The 12,827-nt window shown below is 39.6% G+C and overlaps 1 long non-coding RNA gene across 1 annotated transcript; it reads right to left on the bottom strand.

Moving 5' to 3' along the window:
* Positions 1-284: 284 nt before the first annotated feature.
* Positions 285-11,355, bottom strand: LOC115523530. The gene is made up of 3 exons (XR_004344123.1): positions 11,276-11,355; positions 5,325-5,420; positions 285-810 (listed from the first exon to the last, which is right to left on the bottom strand). It is a non-coding gene; the product is annotated as an uncharacterized LOC115523530 (long non-coding RNA).
* Positions 11,356-12,827: the final 1,472 nt, after the last annotated feature.

Raw genomic sequence — 12,827 nt, 5'->3', positions numbered from 1 at the left:
CAGGCTCCAGGCTCCGAGCCATCAGCCCAGAGCCCGACGCGGGGCTCGAACTCACGGACCGCGAGATCGTGACCTGGCTGAAGTCGGACGCTTAACCGACTGCGCCACCCAGGCGCCCCTAAAGTTTATTTATTTTTGAGAGAGAGACAGAGACAGAGAGTGAGCAGGGGAGGGGCAGAGAGACAGAGAGACACAGAATCCAAAGCAGGCTCCAGGCTCTGAGCCATCAGCACAAAGCCCATCTTGGGGCTTGAACTCACGAACCATGAGATCATGACCTGAGCTGAAGTCAGATGCTTAACTGACTAAGCCACCCAGGCACCCCTGCCACAGGTGTTTTTCAAACTGTTCCTTCTATGCTGTATTTTCACTGGCTCTGGTGCTGTCTCCACGCAGGTGGAGACTCAGCTTCTTAACACCCTCCAGGCTCCCCCCAAGCTCAGTAATTTTTAAAATTCCAGTATTTAAGTTCTGTTAATTGTAAGAACTTGCTAAGTTTGGCCAAATGTTATGGGGATTCATCTTCCTTGTGCAGGCTCCCCAGCATGACAGTCTGTTTCTTGCCCTTCTCTGAGACCCAGCTCTGTCCAGCCATAAATGGCCATGGTTTCTTTCACTCCCAAACCACACCTTCACTCTTCTTACCTTCTTCAGTATGGCTCTTCCCTACCTTTAGTTGCAAAGTCTGTTCTTCCAGTCTTCGGCCCATTTTCTGTGTTATTTACGCTGATGTGAGTGCTATCTAGTTGTGTCTGTGGGATGAGGTGAGCTTAGGGTCCTCTTACTCTGCCATCTCCCCAGCTTTCCGACCTGCAAATAAATTTTTGAAATAAATTCTTAGAAGTGAGAAGTTTGTGTCAAAGAATATATGCAGTCAGATACTACTGAATTCCCTTCCATTCTATTTTATATTCCTAGCCAGTATCCCTATGTAGTTACCTTCTATAATGTGGTATATATGACTGAAAATAACAATGTGTATTCTCGAATTTTTGGTGTCAGTTCTGTTTGCTCCTTTGGTAAAATTGTTAATTATGCTGTTTAAATATAGTTTTATTAATTTTTTAACCTCCTTTTTTAAATGTTTGTTTATTTTGAGAAAGATAGTGTATATGTGAGTGGGGGAGGAGTAGAAATAGAGAGAAAGGGAGAGAGAGAGAGAGAGAGAGAGAGAGAGAAAGAGAGATAATCCCAAGCAGCTGATAGCACAGAGCCTGATGCCGGGCTCAAACCCACAAACCATGAGATCATGCCCTGAGCTGAAGTCAAGAGTCAGGTGCTTAACTGACTGAGCCACCTAGGCACCCCTGTAGTGTATTTTTCTGTCCCTTTATGTTCAATCTTTCTATGACATTATGTTTTGTGTCTAGTTTAAATAGCATATACTTGGATTTTGGTCATGTTTTAACTTGTTATGATGATGATCATAATCATCATCACTATTTTATTTTGCTTACTTTTAGTTTCCATTCCTACCTTCTGTTGGATTTATTGAGATTTCAGGTTGCTGGGGCTTTTTAAGGGCAAAATATATCTTAAAAGCACGACATTTTCTTTGTTATAATTTTTACCTGTGGCTTTTTTATTTCAGAAATTGGAGACCATCTTTTCATTAAGCTGTAGTTCCTTCCTTCTCTTCCAGTTTAGGGAAAGTTGGAGAAAAGCTTATTTTGTAGAAACTAATTTGAAATTATTTTCATTTTTAAGTCATAATTTAAGTGTATATAAAGCACACAAGATGGTATTTCACAGTGTATGAGGCTTTTGAAAAAAATAACATTTTTATTGTAATCTTTTGTACTGTAAAAATTTCCTATAAATACAATCAAAGAGACTCTTTTGAATATTCCTGTTATTAGGAAATATGCACTAAAATATTTACGGGTAAAGATTCATGATGTATGTAACTTATCTGCTGATGGTTCAGGAAACTAACTATAGATACATAGATCTGTTAGAAGAAAAGGAAGAGAGGGAATGATGAAAATGAATGGTATGCAAGAGAAAACAAATGTTGGTGGGGATGTGGAGAGAAAGGAACCCTCTTGTGCTGTTGGTAGGAAAGCAAACTGGTACAACCATTGTGGAAAACAGTATGGACGTTCCTCAAAAAAGTGAAAATGGAACTACCCTATGATCCAGCAATTGCATTAAAATTATTTACCTAAAGAATACAAAACACTAATTTGAAAGGATATATGCACCCCTATGTTTACTGCAACATTACTTACAATAGCTAAATTATGGAAGCAGCCCAAGTGTCTAATGATAGACGAATGGATAAAGAAGAAGTGGCATATAGATACAATGGAATGTAATTCACCTATAAAAAAGAATGAAATCTTTTCATTTGCAACAACATGACGGGATCTAGAAAGTATAATGCTAAGCACAATAAGTCAGTCAGAGAAAGATAAATACCACATGATGTCACTCATATGTAGAATTCAAGAAACAAAACAAATGAACAAAAGAAAAAAAGGGAGACAAATGAAGAAACAAATCCCTAACTATAGAGAGCAAACTGATGGTTAGCAGAGGGGAGGTGGGAGGGGGGATAGGTGAAATAGGTGATAGAGATTGAAGCATACACTTATCATGATGAGCACTGAGTAATGCATAAAATTGTTGAATCACTATATCATACACCTGAAACTAATATAACACTGTATATTAACTAGACTGGATTTAAAATAATAATAAAAATTGTTTTTAAAGGAAAAGAAAGTGAATGGTATAAAATGCTAACAACAGGTAAATCAGGGTGAAGGACATATGTGTACTTGGGGTAGTATTTTTATTTCGGAATATTTATAACTTTGAAATTATTTCCAAAGGAAGAATTTTAAAACTCCATATTTAATAAAAGGTTAAAAAGACAGTTCCTTTTGTGAAATTTTTCATTTCACAGTAAGTAAAAATAAACCAATACATTAATATTTTTGATGATTGGGTGCCACCCAGTGCTCGATTTCTGCAACTACAAAACTTGCCAATTCAAACCCAACTTCTCAAAACTGTTTTTGGAAATAGCTTTTGTTGATTTCTTTATGATGGCAAAATAAGATTATGAAAAAATGTGTGTGATATCAAAATCAGTAAAAAAAGAAAAAATGCCACAAGCTACTAAACTATGAAGAAAAGAGCCATGCATTGTGATCTCAAATGCAGATTTCTGCCTCCTTTAAATTTTATCAGTCTAAAGAAGACACCAAAGTAAAGAGAGTATACAGAAGGACTCTGATCAGTACACAGAGTAGTCAAAAGCAGAGGTTTATATATAATCCATGATAATTATATGGTATAGAATTTATCTAAAACATTCATATACTTGGGGTGCCTGGGTGGGCCAGTTGGTTAAGCATCTGACTTCAGCTCAGGTCATGATCTCATGGCTAGTGGGTTTGAGCCTTGGGCTCTGTGCTGACAGCTCAGAGCCTGGAGCCTGCTTTGGATTCTGTCTGCCCCCTCTCTCTGCCCCTCCTCCACTCACACTCGGTCTCTCTCTCAAAAATAAATAAACATTAAAATTTTTTTTTTAAAAATAGGTCTTATTTTATTTAGTTTTGGTTATTTAAAAATATTTTTAATCACTTCAAAGATAATTATTTTATTCTCCTTCAGTTTGTCGTTTTAGTTATCTCAAGTTCTGGTACTTACATTCACTGATTGTCACTCATGGTGGAATAATTTCTCATGCTTTAACAGTTTTTTCCAGCAAACTCAGCTTTAGTTGGGGCTGTGTTTTCTATGAGTCTAGAACAGACTAGACATCTTCCTGTCTTGGAGAACACATTGCATTCTGATCTACTCTTTCACTGAGGGTGTAGACCTTACCTCCACCTCCTTACCCCGTGTGAAACCAAGTCCCTTATAGCCTGTGAATTTATTCTCTTGAGGGGATTATTTTTATATTTGATTTAGCAATTCTTCGAATGGGAGGGTAGATTTTTCTAGGCCTCTTATTGGACTTGGGATGCTTGACCTTGTTAAAGGATGGTTTTTTTGAAAAGCTAAAGTCAGAACTTTCATACAGATATAATATGAACATACAGATATAATATGAACATGTATTAAAGATTTATTTAACTCATTGTTAATGAAGGAGCCAGTACGACGTTAACTAATCCAAAGGGGAAGTCAAAGGATCACAAATTTATATAGAATAAAGACATGTTGAAATGAATTTACGAATGAACAAGAAAACTGGCTTTTTCCATGGGGAGGAGGGAAGTCAATCCCAAACATCCTCGGACAGAATATATTTGCACGTCTATGGACAAGACATACTTTGCATGCTATCATTCATCCACAGTTTACAGAGCTATAAAATAGCTGACACGCAGTGAAAGGCTAAAGTAAGATACCTGAAAAAGTGGGCTCTAAATAGTGCTTAGTTTTACATTGAAGAATCCCAATAATCTTTTTTGCTGTTTTCAAATATTCTTAGGACTGACAGTCTCCCTCTGACCAACTTTAATCAGTCTCCTCTGAACTCTGTTGTTGTGGACTAAATGTGTCCTCCCCAATTCCTATGTTGAAATTCCAACCCCCAAGGTAATGATATTAGGAGGTGGAGCCTTTGGGAGGTAAAAATGATTGGGACGTGAGGGTAGCGCTCTTGTGAATGGGATTTGTGCCCTTATAAAAGTGGCCCAGAGAGTCCCCTCACCTCATCCACCTTGTGAGGACACAGCAGGAAGATGGCCATCTATGAATGAGAAACTGGGCTTTCATCAGACATCAAATCTGCTGGTACCTTTATCTTGGGCTTCCCAGATTCCAGAACTGTGGGGAATAAATGTTGTTTAAGTCCTAGTCTGTGATATTTTTGTTGTAGCGGCTCGGACTGACTCAGACATCTCTTTTAAACTCTTGGGCTTCTGTATTTGCCTTTTCATTGTTCAATTGTAGCAAGAATCCTGCCAAGCAAGTTTGCCTGAATCCCCTGTCCTCAATATTTGGTTGGGTTCCTTGGTCTCCATCACCCCCTAGGTGACGTCTGATTACCCTGCCTGCCTTCAGCAAGAATCCTACCAAGTCAGCTTAGCCCAAATCTCCCTTACCACTGATGTTTCCTCTTAGTAATTTTCCACTCACTGACCCCCACCCCATCCTTGGCTATAAATTCCCACTTTTCCTTATTGTATTTGGAGTTGAGCTTAATCTCTCTCCCCCCACTGCAAAACCCCATTTCAGTGGTACCTACACCTATAGAAATGGTCCTGAATAAAGTCTGCCTCACTGTTCTTTAATGAATGTCATGAATAAAGTTTTTAAACACAACCTTGGATTTCATAGTAATTTCGCAGAGAAGATCTTACCTTGGTAATGATTTCTTTATCTTCATAATGGAAAAAAAAAAAAAAAACCCCACAGTATTTTCTCTTCAATCTGTTGATCAGTTGGTGTATCCTAACCTGAGGGTGGGAGTCAGAGATAGCAAAAGAAAAAGAATTACTTTAATATTTCCTCCATGCTCTCCTGAAATTTCTGAGAAAATATAAGGGGCCATAAATAAACATTTGATTATTTGTTGAGCAAATAAACATTTGATTGACCCTCGGGAATTTAATGTATCAGACTTTTTATTTATAGACGAGTAGCGGATGATGGTAGCAGGAGAAGCAGTTGCTGATTGGTAGAATACGCACAGGGTACAACTATTTTAGGTTCTAGGGACAGACAGTCCATTCTCCCCCACCTACCACCCCAGACCATTCCTTGTGAAGCATATGTTGAAAACCACTACAGGAATTTGAGAGATGAAATTGCATCCAGGGTTTTCCTTTATATTTCAGGGTTGGACCTTATGGTTTCTGTTTCAAGGAGGGAAGATGAAGCCAATTTGGCTCCTAGAGTGTTACCGTAGGGCTGAAAGCCCTTTGGGGACAGCCCTGCATGCCCAGCCCTAGGAACTCTAAAGAAGTTAGGGGGATGAAAAGTCTTTGTGGGGGGTAGAGGGCGATAAAAGTCAGGAAAGATGACCCCTTTCTCTAGCAATAGGCAAACAGCTGGCATTGGTTTTCACTGACTTTATGCCTTTGTCTGTGAGGCAACAGCAGTGTCCTGCACAGGGAGGCCTGACAGAGGCAACTGGTGTTTCAAGTAGAAGAGATTAAGAGGATGGGATAAAATGCAGAAGCATTCTGTTTTCTTTTCTTTTCTTTCTTTCTTTCTTTCTTTCTTTCATTTATTTATGTTGGGGAGAGCACAAGTGGGGAAGGGGCAGAGAGAGGGGGACAGAGGACCCAAAGCAGGCTCTATGCTGACAGCACAGAGCCTGACATGGGACTTGAACTCACGAACTGTGAGATCATGACACGAGCCAAAGACGGAAGCTCAACCAACTGAGCCATCCCAGGTGCCCTAGCATTCTGTTTTCTTAAGTGGGGCGAGCAATGAAAACTTTACAAGATAGAAAAGGCTGTTAAGTTTGTTCCAAACATGTGAGAAGGTCAGAATGTAAAATAACATGTGTACTGATATATCCATACTAAAATGGGAAAGAAATTTGGATACTATTAACTTGTTTTTTTTTTTTTTAAATCATAATAGGGTCATTTGTGTATTTTTAAAAATTGTTTATATTTTGACAACCATAATGATAACCAGATAATTTTAAAAAGCCAAAGTAAAGCACAAGAAAAAAATATGCATATGCTTGTTATTGCCATTATGACTTAAGGGCAATCTTTCACATTTTGCCCTTATACATAACCTTGAAGTGTGATAAATAATACATATCAGGTTATTTCAGTGATAGTTAGAAATACCTATGGCAAGATAGCTTACAGAATTTTTAAGTTGTCTTTGTCCTCTCCAAATTTCAAATCCTTAGGGTTTGGAGGTTTCAGGGATACTTACAGGATTAAATGCAGAAGCAACCAGAAGTCAAGTATTCTTCCGGTCTTTTGCAAAAGAAGCAATGAAGCCAGGGGTTGAGACAGGTGGGAGGGCCAAGAAATACAGCTCTCGGGGTTCCCTGGGGCTGGAAGAGACCCTGTGGAGACTGCCCAACCCTTTGCAAGGGGTAAAGGCTGAGAGCCCCCACAGACCCACTGCCCCTGAGGATGTCAGCGGGGTGGTGAGGGGCTGACAGTGAGGCCTATTTCCAGTTCCCTAGATGCTTCCCAGGAGCTGCATGGCTCAGGGAGGGGACAGGCCCCCAGGCAACCAAGATGGTATCTCCCTCCACCCCAGGACTGAGGGTCTGAATTAAGGTGGTAGAACGTAAAATAAGCCAGAGTTTGCAATCGGAGATTCAAACTGCAAAGCAGATAACTTCGGCAGTGAGTGAGGAGAGATACTTTGAGGGGCTGTGTCCAGTGTTGGTGAGCGGAAACCAGGTGTGTGACATGTTTGATCATCTCTAAAGGCCTTGCCTACAAAAATAGGTAAGTGGGTACAGCAGTGGTTCTCAAACCGAAGGGTGCTCCAGAATCATCTGGAGGGCTCTTAAAACACGGATTGCTGGGCCCCACCCCCAGATCTTCTGATTCCAAGATGTTTGGGTTGGGGCCTGACAATTTGCATTTTCTAACAAATTCCCAAGTTGGGCTGATGTTGCAGGCCCCAGGGGAATACTTTGGTAATTGGCCAGTAGAAAGTGTTTTTCAGATACTTTGTTATCAAACATCTTGACCACTGCCACTGTCTAATGTGGCATGATGTCAGTGTTAGCCAACATTACTGTCCTCTAGATTTGGCTTGGTTTATTTTCAGATTTAAGAATGGGGAACATTTGGAGTTTGTTAGATTCCTTTCGAAGACCTATTTTGGAGGACGTTGTCCCAATGCTTTCACTGACTTTATAAAGGACCACAACATTACAACATTTCCATAATATAATTAAAAGGATCATTTATGTAACCTCTATCAATTTATAAAGTTTTCACGTAATTATCTGGTCAGATTTCTGTTAATGTAAATTTTCTTTTTTAAAAAAAATTTTAAAGTTTATTCATTTATTTTTGAGAGAGTGAGAAGGGGAGGGTGGAGAGGGAGAGAGAGAATCTCAAGCAGGCTCCACACTGTCAGCACAGAGCCCAACGTGGGGCTCGAACTCATAAACCATGAGATTGTGACCTGAGCCGAAACAAAGAGTTGGACACTTAATCGACTGAGCCACCCAGGTGCCATGAAATTTTCAAAAGTATGTATTTGGGTCTTTTAGCAGCAGTCCTGTGAGGTAAATACAGAGGAGTATTGTGTGTGTGCGTGTGTGTGTGTATTTTACGGTCTTAGTCACAGAGCTGGGATTAACTCCATGCTGTCTCTTAGTGAGGATGTGCAGATGTGATATCTAGGATGTGACAAAGAGACGTGATTAGGGAATAATGAGGGGAAAACCCAAACACAGCAAAAGCACATTAATCATCTGATTCTGTAATGAGGCCTCATGCGCCCATGCTTCTCCAGCCTGTCTCTTCCCAACCCCCTTCCTGGTAAACCTTCCATTGGAAGAAGAAGGAGGCCTCAGCCAGAGAAAACACCATCTTAGATAAATTCTGGCATCTAAGGAAGGATATTCTAAAGCTGAGGGGGGACTACTTCTGGTTCTATAATGCAGGGCATTCGTTGAAACCCCAGTGTACTCTGTTTCCCGCCTTGGGTTCTCTCGGATACCTTTGCTTTTGCCTCCTGAACAGCTTGAGAATCAGAACCCCATGCCCGACTCTAGTCCTGAAGTGGACAAAAACATACAGTGTTTGACCTCTTCTGCAGGTGGAGGAAAAGAGCAAATGTGGGGGAATAGGGTAAGCAGCAAAGAAGTGAGATCTGATTGAGAGGAAACAGAATGGCTTGGCCTTGCAGAAGGCAATTCCAAAATTTCATTCACTACCTGAGCTCTGAAATACGAAAAGACGTGAAAGGAGTGAAAAACCATTGATATCTCTTGAGAGCAGCTGGGTTGTTCCTAACATTTCATTCAAATGACATCACCCTATGTGGCCCCTTTGTGACCGGTTTCTTTCACTTAGCACGTTTTCGGGGTTCAGCCATGTTGTAGCATATATCAATACTTCATTTCTTTGTATTGACCCAACTTTTCCATTGTATGGCTATATCACATTGTATTTTTCCATTCATTCACCAGTTGATTTCCATCTCTTCTTGGCCTTTATGAATAATGCTGCTATGAACATTTGTGTAGAAGTTTTTGTATGGTTAGTGGACATATGTTTTTCTTTTTCTGGGGTACATCCTGAGGAATGGAATTGCTGGATCATACGGTAACTATGTTTAAGTGTTTCAAGAATTGCCAGACTGTTTTTAAAGCAGCCACATCATTTTACATTCCCACTAGCAGTGTTTGAGGGTTCCAGTTCCTCTACCTCTTCAGCAGCCCTAGTTATTATTTGTCTTTTTGATTCTAGCCAGCCTAGTGGGTATGAAATACTATCTCATTCTGGTCTTAACTGACATTTCCCTGATGGCTAATAATACTGAGCATCCTTTCGTGGGCTGGTTAGCCATTTCTATATATTCCTTGGAGAAATGTCTATTCAGATCCTTTGCCTACTAAAAAAAAAAATTGTTGTTTGCCCTTTGATTACTGAGTTGTAATTGTTTCTTGTACGTTCTATATAGAAGTCTCTTATCAGATTTATGATTTGCCAAAATTTTGCCTCACTCTATGGATTTTTTTTTTCACTTTCTTGATAGTGTCCTTCGAAGCACAAAAGTGTTTAATTTTAATGGTGCCTACCTTGTCTATTTTTTCCTTTGCTGCTTATGCTTTTGGTGTTGTATCTAAGAAACCAGTCAAAAAGATTTATGCCGATGTTTTATTTTAAGAAGTTTACAGTGTTGGCTCTTACACGTAGGTCTTTGAGCCATTTTTGAGTTAATTTTTTTTAAATGTTTACTTACTTATTTTGAGACAGAGCACAAGGCTGGGAGGGGAAGAAAGGGGTAGAGAGAGAATCTGCTGATAGTGCAGAGCCCAACGTGGGGCTTGATATCATGTACCATGAGGTCATGACCGAAATCAAGAGTTGGACACTTAACTGACTGAGCCACTTAGGTGCCCCAAGTTAATTTTTGCTGATGTTGTGAGGTAGGGGATCAGACTTCACTCTTATGTATGTGGATACCCACATGTCCTGGAATCATTTCTTGAAGCCTATTCTTTTCCTAGTTAGTCTTTTTGGCACCCTTGTCAAAATCCAATTGACTATAATCATGAGGGTCTATTACTGGACTCTCAACTCTATTCTGTTCACCTACTACGTCTAATCTATGCCAATACCACACAGTATTGATTACTGCAGCTTTGTTGTAAGGTTTGAAATGTATCAGTTTGAGTTGTCCAACTTTGTTTTTCTTAAGAGTGTTTTGGTTATTGTTGGTCCTTTGCAATTCCATATGAATTTTTAATTTTTGCAAAGAAGTCACTTAGTATTTTGATAGTGATCGCATTGAATCTGTAGATCAATTTGGAGAATGCTGCCATTTTAACAATATTAAGTCTTCTGATACATGAAAATATGATATCTTTAAGTGGGTTTAATTAGGCTCTCTGTCATTTCTCTCTATAGTGTTTTCTAGTTTTCAAAGTATGTTTTGCATTTTTGTTAAATTTCTTCTTTTTATTTGTTTATTGTTTTTTTTTAATGTTTATTTATTTTGGGGACAGAGAGAGACAGAGCATGAACGGAGGAGGGGCAGAGAGAGAGGGAGACACAGAATCAGAAGCAGGCTCCAGGCTCTGAGCCATCAGCCCAGAGCCTGACACGGGGCTCGAACTCACGGACCACGAGATCGTGACCTGAGCTGAAGTCGGATGCTTAACTGACTGAGCCACCCAGGCGCCCTAAGTTTGTTTATTTTGAGGGAGAGAGAGAGCAAGGGAGGAAGGGATAGAGAAAGGGAGAGACAGAATCCCAAGCAGACTCTGTGCTGTCAGCACGGCTCAAAAGTCACAAAATGTGAGATCACGACCTGAGCTGACACCAAGAGTCAGACACTTAACTGACTGAGCCACCCAGGCGCCCCTTTGTTAAATTTATTCATAAGCATTTTTTTTCTTTTTGATGCTATGATAAATAAAATTGCTCTTTTCATTTTCTGTTGGCTCACTGCAACTGTATAGAAATATAATTTTTTATATGGATTTTTGTGTCCTATACTTTACTGGACTTGTTTATTAATTCTAATAATCTAGTAGGGTCCTTAGGATTTTCCACATACAAGATCATGTCATCTGCAAGTAGAGGTAATTCTACTTCTTTCCAACCTGTATGCCTTTTAGTTTCATTTTCTTGCTTACCTGGGCTGGCTAGAATGGTCCAGACAATAAAGTGTTGAACAGAAGTGTTGAGGGTAGACATCTGTGTCTTCTTCCTGATCTTAGGAGAAAAGCATTCAGCTGTTCACCATTAAGAATATAGCTGTGAAGGGACACCTGGGTGGCTCAGTCAGTTAAGCGTCTGACTTCAGCTCAGGACATGATCTCACGGTTTACGAGTTTGAGCCCTGTTTCAGGCTCTGTGATGACAGCTTGGAGCCTAGAGCCTGCTTCAGATTCTGTGTGTGTGTCTCTCTCTCTCTGCCCCTCCCCTGCATGCATTCTGTTTCTCTTTCAAAAATAAATAAACATAAAAAAAAAAAAAGAATATAGCTGTGAATGTTTTGTAGATATCTTTAATCAGGTTGAGGAAGTTCCCTTCTATTCCTAGCTTGTTGAGTGTTTCTATCATGAAGGGCTGTTGAAATTATGAACATTCTCGTACATTACTTTTGCTGAACCTGGGTACACATTAAGTGCTCACATTAAGTATACCTGGTTGTGGACATGCCAAGAAGAAGAAATGCTGAGTCATAGGGTATGTGTAAGTTTAGCTTCCGTAGACTTTGTCAAATAGTTTTCGAAGTGCTTCTAGTCATGAAGACTCCCACCAACATTATATGAGGATTCCAATTACTCTACGGGATGGTGCTTCATTAAACCACTGGCTAACAGAATGACTCCCTCACCTTTGCAGTCAAAACTAGCTGCTTCCTGGTTTCCCTGTATGCCTGTTAGGCAATGGCTGTGGGCAATGGTTCCCAGACTTTGACAAATGTGGGAATTGCCCTGATTCATGGCTTTGTAGGCTTTGGTGGGAATTTAATTTGTAGGATGGAAGAAAAGGGTTTTAATATCTGCCAACATAAGATGTGAAAAATAGTTTTATTTTAATGTTCTGGTTTTTTACTACTACTAATGTTAAGACAAATTTTCATAGCTTTGGCATCTGTGTTATGTGATTTTTCTGTGTAGGTCCTTTGCCTTTTCATTTTTTTCAAACAAAAATTTGATTTTTAAATTGACTTTAAGTTGTCCTTATTATTAAAGACATTGTCCCATTATCTGTAATATTTTCATATTTTTAAGGAATAGTTTTCCAGAATCACTGTTTATCTGGGTGGCTTTTCTTTTACGTGTATTTATTTTGAGAGAAAGAGTGTGTGTGTGAGCAGGGGAGGGGCAGAGAGAGGGAGAGAAAGAATCCCAAGCAGGCCCTGCACTGTCAGCACTGGGCCCTATGCAGGGCTCGAATCCACACACCCACACACTGTGTGTGATCATGACCTGAGCTGGAATCAGGAGTTGGGTACTTAACTAACCGAGCCACCCACCCAGGTGCCCCAGTGGCTTTTCATTTTTATGAGTATAGATGTGCCAGTTATTTCCGTATGATTTTTGGTATTGGTGCCATGTTAAAAAAGGTTTACAAATATTACTCTGTTTTTCTTAGTATTCTTTATGTGTGTTTTTAAACACTTATTTTTTAATGTAACTGAAATTGATCTTCATACATGGTATGAAGTAGAGATTT

Source organism: Lynx canadensis, chromosome C2, assembly GCF_007474595.2.
Source record: "Lynx canadensis isolate LIC74 chromosome C2, mLynCan4.pri.v2, whole genome shotgun sequence".
NCBI lineage: Eukaryota > Metazoa > Chordata > Mammalia > Carnivora > Felidae > Lynx > Lynx canadensis.
This window is presented reverse-complemented; position numbering and strand designations above follow the sequence as displayed.